Source organism: Triticum aestivum, chromosome 6A (assembly GCF_018294505.1).
Source record: "Triticum aestivum cultivar Chinese Spring chromosome 6A, IWGSC CS RefSeq v2.1, whole genome shotgun sequence".
Taxonomy (NCBI): domain Eukaryota; kingdom Viridiplantae; phylum Streptophyta; class Magnoliopsida; order Poales; family Poaceae; genus Triticum; species Triticum aestivum.
Genome location: NC_057809.1, coordinates 587,323,298 through 587,330,200, shown reverse-complemented (window position 1 = coordinate 587,330,200; position 6,903 = coordinate 587,323,298).

The window sequence follows — 6,903 nt, the reverse complement described above, 5'->3', positions numbered from 1 at the left end:
TGTTTTAGACAAGTTCAACAATGGAGTGGCATGGACTAAAGGTTGTGGGAACTCCTTCAAGATGCTAAGGACAAAGGATTGGCTAAAGCTTCAAGCTCAAGAATCTTCATTTTACATTTTAGTGATCCAAGATCACATTGAGTCCATAGGAAAAGCCAATACTATCAAGGAGGGATGAGGTGTTGCTTAATGAGAGCCTCTTGCTTCATGTGCTTAATAATATGCTCCAAAACCCTCAGCTACTTTCCCACTTCCTCATATGACCTAAATCCAAAGCCAAACTCGGACCTACCGAATCTTTCTATACGGCGCCATCGAGTTTCACTTGTCATAGCCATTGCCAAACCCTAGCAAATCGGTTCTACCGATAGGGATCTCGATCTCACCGAGATGGGATTGTAATCTCACTGTGTGTCACGACCCGAAGGTTCGGAAATAAATGTGACAGTCGCCGTGTCCTTATGAGTTGAAGAACACTCATAAGCACACAAGGCATGAGTAGCATATATCAGAACAACAGGGCACAAGTAATACTTTAATTCTAGCTTATTCTTTACATAATAGCTTACACCCTCACTTAACCAAATAATAGATAGTAGGCCAAGTGTTCAACCACGTGCATATGCACATGTATTGATAGCACTTCCTCTTATTCTTCACTGACTTTATTTAAGGATTAAACAAAGACTGCTAATTTTGACACCCTGGCCTAGGTGTCGACTTATTCCTCATGCTCCTCTAACTCCTCACCATGCCCACTTCCCGCGCACTCTGTGCATATCAGAGGAAAAAGGAAAACAATAGTGAGTATGTTGGGACATACTCAGCAAGAATATAAGAATGCAAGAATTAGTAGGTTGCAAGTTGAATGTACATAAGGTAAAGATGCTTCAGCCTCCTGTTACCTTACAGGAGCAGGATGGAATTATACCGGCGCAAACCTATAGCAATAATCTCTGCAGAGACATACTAATAACCGTCGTAATCTCCACCAATGGTAATACCTATCTCCGGGAATCACGACGCCGAGTCCCCTACTTGTGTGAGGTATCTTCCATCTCACACTAGTACCGACTAAATTAGCCGCGTACCGTTATTTCAGGTATCGACCGCCCCGGGCTTGATATACCACACTTACCATGATCACGACGGTGTATGTTCTTAGATTATTCAAACATCATCGTTCGATCAATCCGTCAACCATGCACGCATGGTTCTCACAGGCATAATAATTACCAGCTCATCACTTATATTCATATGTAAAAACATTAATGCTAGTAACCAATTAATTTGTTAACATATATTAAAAGTTCAGTTTGAGAGAGAAGACTGATATGCACAGTCTTGCCTTGCAGCGGTTCCTCCTCGGCTAAATCTGAGCTCTAACCTAAGCATGTTACAAACGCCCATCAGCTTATTATTTCATGTGACTTGCAAGTGGCAACATGAAAGCAAGAATATGCAGTACCAGTACAGGGATGTAACAAGTCGCTCTATAGTACTTGGCTATGCTAGAGTGAGGCGTGCACATCCCACTTTAACCCCAGTACTGTTCCCAGCTATTAAATTTGAGAAATACAACCACTTGCATGCATGCTGGCTAGCCATGAAGATTATTTCTTTACACAGGAGCTGTACGCATGCATGGGTCCTGTAGTACTAGTACTACTCGTTCCCAGTCTTTCTTACCAACTAGTACTAGTTGTTCCTTCTTAAGCCAGCGAATAAATTCATCAGTGTAACAAAGCATGGATCAGTAGAATGGAATCAGTCTGATGCAACTTCCAGTATTTTAGAATCTTTTCGTTCATTTACCCATAACACCACATCTTCCGTTAAGCAAGAATATCACCTCAAGTGTGGAAATCGATGGAAAGAAAACAGGAACATGTAGTAGGAGAGGAGAGATGCTACAGCTAGCTACCCTCAAGAATCTTAGATGACTTCATGAGACAAGACGAGAAACAGGGCGTTGGCTAAAGCTAGCAGCCATACCTCCTTGTCCTCAATTTCTCCGCAGCTTCTCCGATCGGTCGCTCGCTCTCCGCTGACTGCTTCCAACTAAAGTGGGGAATTTTCTGGGTGTGGGCGACCAGTACCGCACGGTTGAGAAGCTATTTGTAGTGCAAGAGAAGAGGGTTGAAAGGATGACATCTGTCGAGGAAGGGCTACGTGGATGAGACTGATCTAACCCAGGTACCGACTACCCCACGGCTGGCTCACCCTGGTTACTGTGGATGCTTATCTACTCGCTGCTTCCTTAGCATAGATATTTTTTTGGAACACACCGCAGGTATTCTCCCTGCGTAAGTAATCTGCAGGACATTGAACTTATCTACTCTTTTCTCTTCTAGAATAACATTTTAACAGATAAACCCAGATAGTTTAGAAGCTAGGCAGTGAGATGTTTTGTACACGTAATCTACTAATGTTTGGTAAACTATTTTTTATTTTTATCTTAATAGCTTAACAGTTAATCACAATATAATTATCCAATTAAAATAATTATCATCGCATATTATTTTAGGTTATTACATCCCTTCCTCCTTACAAAAATTTCGACCTCGAAATTTGCATACCTTAATCATTGAAAAGGTGCGGAAAGGTTTTTCTTAAGTCGTCTTCCCTTTCCCAGGTGGCCTCATCCTCGCTGTGATTATTCCATTGTACTTTGGCAAATCGAATAGTTTGGCGTCGAGTCTCACGGTCTTTAATATCCAATATCCGAATGGGATATTCTTTGTATGATAGATCCTCTCTCACTTGGGACAGTTCTAGTTCCGCCGGTTGATGTGGCGGTTTTAGGCATTTACGAAGTAAGGACACGTGGAATACATTATGTACTCCAGCGATAGCCTCTGGTAGCTCTAATTGGTAGGCTACCTCTCCGATCTGTCTGGTCACGGGAAAGGGTCCAATATATCTCGGACTCAACTTCTTTCCCTGTCCAAAACGCTTAACTCCTTTCATTGGAGAGACTTTCAAATATACCAAGTCTCCTGTTTCCAAGTGAAAATCTCTTCTTTTATTGTCAGCATAGCTCTTTTGTCTACTCTGTGCAGTTCGGAGTCGCTCGCGTATAAGCCTTACTTTTTCTTCAGTTTCTTGAATTATATCAGGTCCTAAAAACTTTCTTTCTCCAACCTCATCCCAATAAATCGGCGCTCGACACCTCCTACCATATAAAGCCTCGTAAGGGGCCATTTGAATACTTGATTGATAACTTTTATTGTATGCAAACTCGGCCAAAGGCATATATTCATCCCATGCTCCCTTAAATTCTAAAATACATGACCTGAGCATGTCCTGCACAATTTGATTTACTCGTTCGGTTTGTCCATCGCTTTGCGGATGATATGCAGTACTAAAGTCCAATTTTGTTCCCAATGCCTTGTGTAGACTTATCCAAAACTTTGAGGCAAAACGAGGATCTCTATCTGATGCTATGCGTAAGGGAACACCATGCAATGACACTATTTCTTTAGTATATATTCTGGCCAACCTTTCCAAAGAAAAGGTCTTTTTAACAGGTATAAAATGCGCCGACTTTGTTAGTCGATCCACTATTACCCATATGCTATCGTGTCCTGCTGGCGTTCGTGGTAATCCCTGGATAAAATCCATGCTGATCTCCTCCCATTTCCAGAGTGGTACTGACAATGGTTGTAGAAGTCCAGCCGGTTTCTGATGTTCCGCTTTTATGCGCTGGCACACATCACACTCCAAAACAAATTTTGCAATTTCTCTTTTCATATTATTCCACCAAAATGTCCTCTTAATATCCTGATACATTTTAGTGCTCCCAGGGTGCATGGTGTATAGAGACGAGTGGGCTTCATCCAAGATTTGTTTCTTTAATTCCAAATCATTAGGTACACAGATCCTGTCTCTAAAACGTATGGCGCCAGCAGAGTCAATATTAAATTCCGATGGCTTTCCATCACTAATATCTTTCTTTATCTTTAACAAGTCTTGGTCAACCATTTGTTTTTCCATGATCTGCCTTTCTAAGGTTGATGTGACTTGAAGAGTATTTAACATAACTCGATCTCCTGGCACGTGAACCTTTAGTTCCACCCCTAGTCTTTCCAGATCTCTCAATATATGGGGCTCACGTGTGGCCAGGGTAGTCATGTTGCAGTACGCCTTTCGGCTCAGGGCATCTGCCACTATGTTGGCTTTTCCTGGGTGATAGTTAATATTAACATCGTAATCCTTCAGTAATTCTAGCCACCTTCTTTGCCTCATGTTCAACTCTTTTTGTGTGAATATATATTTCAAACTTTTATGATCAGTAAATATCTCACAATGTTCTCCATAAAGATAATGCCTCCAGATTTTTAGAGCAAAAATTACCGCTGCTAGCTCCATATCATGAGTTGGATAATTTTGTTCATATGGTTTTAGCTGGCGAGATGCATAAGCAATAACTTTCCCCCTTTGCATAAGTACGCACCCAAGCCCAATTTTTGAGGCATCATAGTAGATGGTGAATTCTTCCCCACCGACAGGCAAAGCAAGAACTGGGGCTGAGACTAGTCGATTCTTTAATTCTTGAAAGCTTTTCTCACACTCATCTGACCACTCAAACTTAATTCCCTTCTTTGTTAGATGAGTCAAAGGTGCATCAATTTTTGCAAAGTTCAATATAAATCGGCGGTAGTACCCCGCCAGCCCAAGGAAACTTCGAATGTCAGTTACAGTGGAGGGCCTTTGCCACTCTGCCACCGCCTGAACTTTTGCAGGATCTACTGATATCCCTTCTTCTGAGATTATATGGCCAAGGAAAGGAACTTTATTCATCCAGAAATCACATTTCTTTAACTTGGCATATAATTTATGTTCCCGCAGTGTTTGTAGCACAATTTTTAGATGCATTGAATGCTCTTCCTCCGTTTTCGAATATATAAGAATATCATCAATGAACACAATCACAAATTGATCCAAATAAGGCTTGAAGACTCGATTCATTAAATCCATGAAAGCCTCAGGAGCATTGGTCAAACCGAAGGGCATCACTAGATACTCATAGTGTCCATAGCGGGTGCGAAAAGCAGTCTTGGGGATATCAGTTGGCTTAATCTTTAACTGATGGTAACCAGACTGTAAATCAATCTTTGAGAAAACCTTGGATCCTTGTAGTTGGTCGAACAAATCATCGATCCGCGGAAGAGGGTATTTGTTGCTTATAGTTACATTGTTTAATTCTCGATAGTCAACGCACAATCTTAAACTTCCATCCTTCTTTTTAACGAATAAAACAGGAGCTCCCCACGGTGAAACACTAGGGCGAATAAATCCCCTATCCTCCAACTCTTTGAGTTGTACTTTTAGCTCCTTAAGTTCCGCAGGTGCCATCCTATAAGGTGCCTTGTAGATTGGTTTGGTTCCCGGGATCAATAAGATAGCAAATTCAATTTCTCGATCCGGTGGTAGTCCTGGCAACTCTCCCGGAAAGACATCAGGAAATTCATTTACCACTAGAATATCCTTGATATTGATTTCCTTCTTGTCTAATTTTGTCATAAGAGTCCGTGACTGGCTCTTTTTATCACCCTGATACACAATCTCTACTTGACCATCAAGTCTGAGTGTAATTTGTTTTTCATAGCAGTCAATAGTGGCTCTATACTCTTGCAACCAGTCCATGCCAAGTATTACGTCAAAATCTTGCATTTCCATTACAATAAGATCCGCCATAAACTTCCATCCCATGATCTCAATGGGACAAGAAGTGCAAATTAAATTCGTACTTCTGCTTCCTATAGGTGTCTCAACATAAATAGACCCTTCTAGCGTACTGCTAGGGATATGATGTTTACTCATGAATTTTGTAGCAACAAATGAATGGGTGGCACCAGAATCAAACAAGATTTTTCCTGGATGAGAGCGTATTAAAAGGTTACCTGTCACCACGTTGTTGGACTCCTCAACATTCTTCTGAGTTAGATTGAATACTCTAGCTTGGTTCCCTCCGCGAGGCTTCTCTCGATTATTTGGACGAAGTCCTTGCGCTCGATTAGCAGTATTAGTCTTGGCATACTGATTTGAGTGATAAGTGGAAGAAGGGCCAGGTAGATATAATGGTTGAGGTGGCTGGGGCAGCGCCATAGGCCTTTGCTGAGCAGGAGTCAGAGGGTTGATGCTTTATTTATTATTAGGACATTCGTACCGAGTGTGTCCCGGCTTTCCACATGCGTAACACTTCCCCCAACGATCTGGACAAATATTTGGTGTATGCTTCCCGTTACAGATTGGGCATCTCCTTGGCATACTCCCAAATGAGTTGCCTCTGGTTCGTTCTGGGCGACCACCTGTTCTAAAATTCCCATTATTTTGCCTATTATCATTATTGAATTTAAACTTCTTAGATGGCTGACCAGCATCACCCCTTTCCTCTTGAAATCCCTTTTCCAACAACTGGGCTTTATTCACCACATCTCTAAAAGTATTTAACTCAAAGGCTTCCACACGCCGCTTAAGTGGTTGACGTAGACCGCTCTCGAAGCGTCGAGCCTTGGAGCCATCAGTCTGGACGAACTCTGGAGCAAATCTTGCAAGTCTAGAGAATTCAATTTCATATTCTCCTACAGATTTGTTCCCTTGTTTAAGCTCAAGAAACTCCCTTTCTTTGATGCGTTTGATGCTTTCTGGAAAATACTTTTTATAGAACGCCTCTTTGAACAATATCCATGTCAGGGGAGTACCCTCCGGGTAAGACTTTTTATGAGCGTCCCACCATTCAAAAGCGCTTGATTTTAGCATATAAACTGCATAAATGACTTTCTCTTCGTTGGTGCAGCCCATAGCCTCAAATGCTTTCTCCATAGCGGTGATCCAGTCTTCCGCTTCAAGCGGATTAGCAATCCCGGAGAATGAGGGCGGCTTGAGTTTTTCAAATTC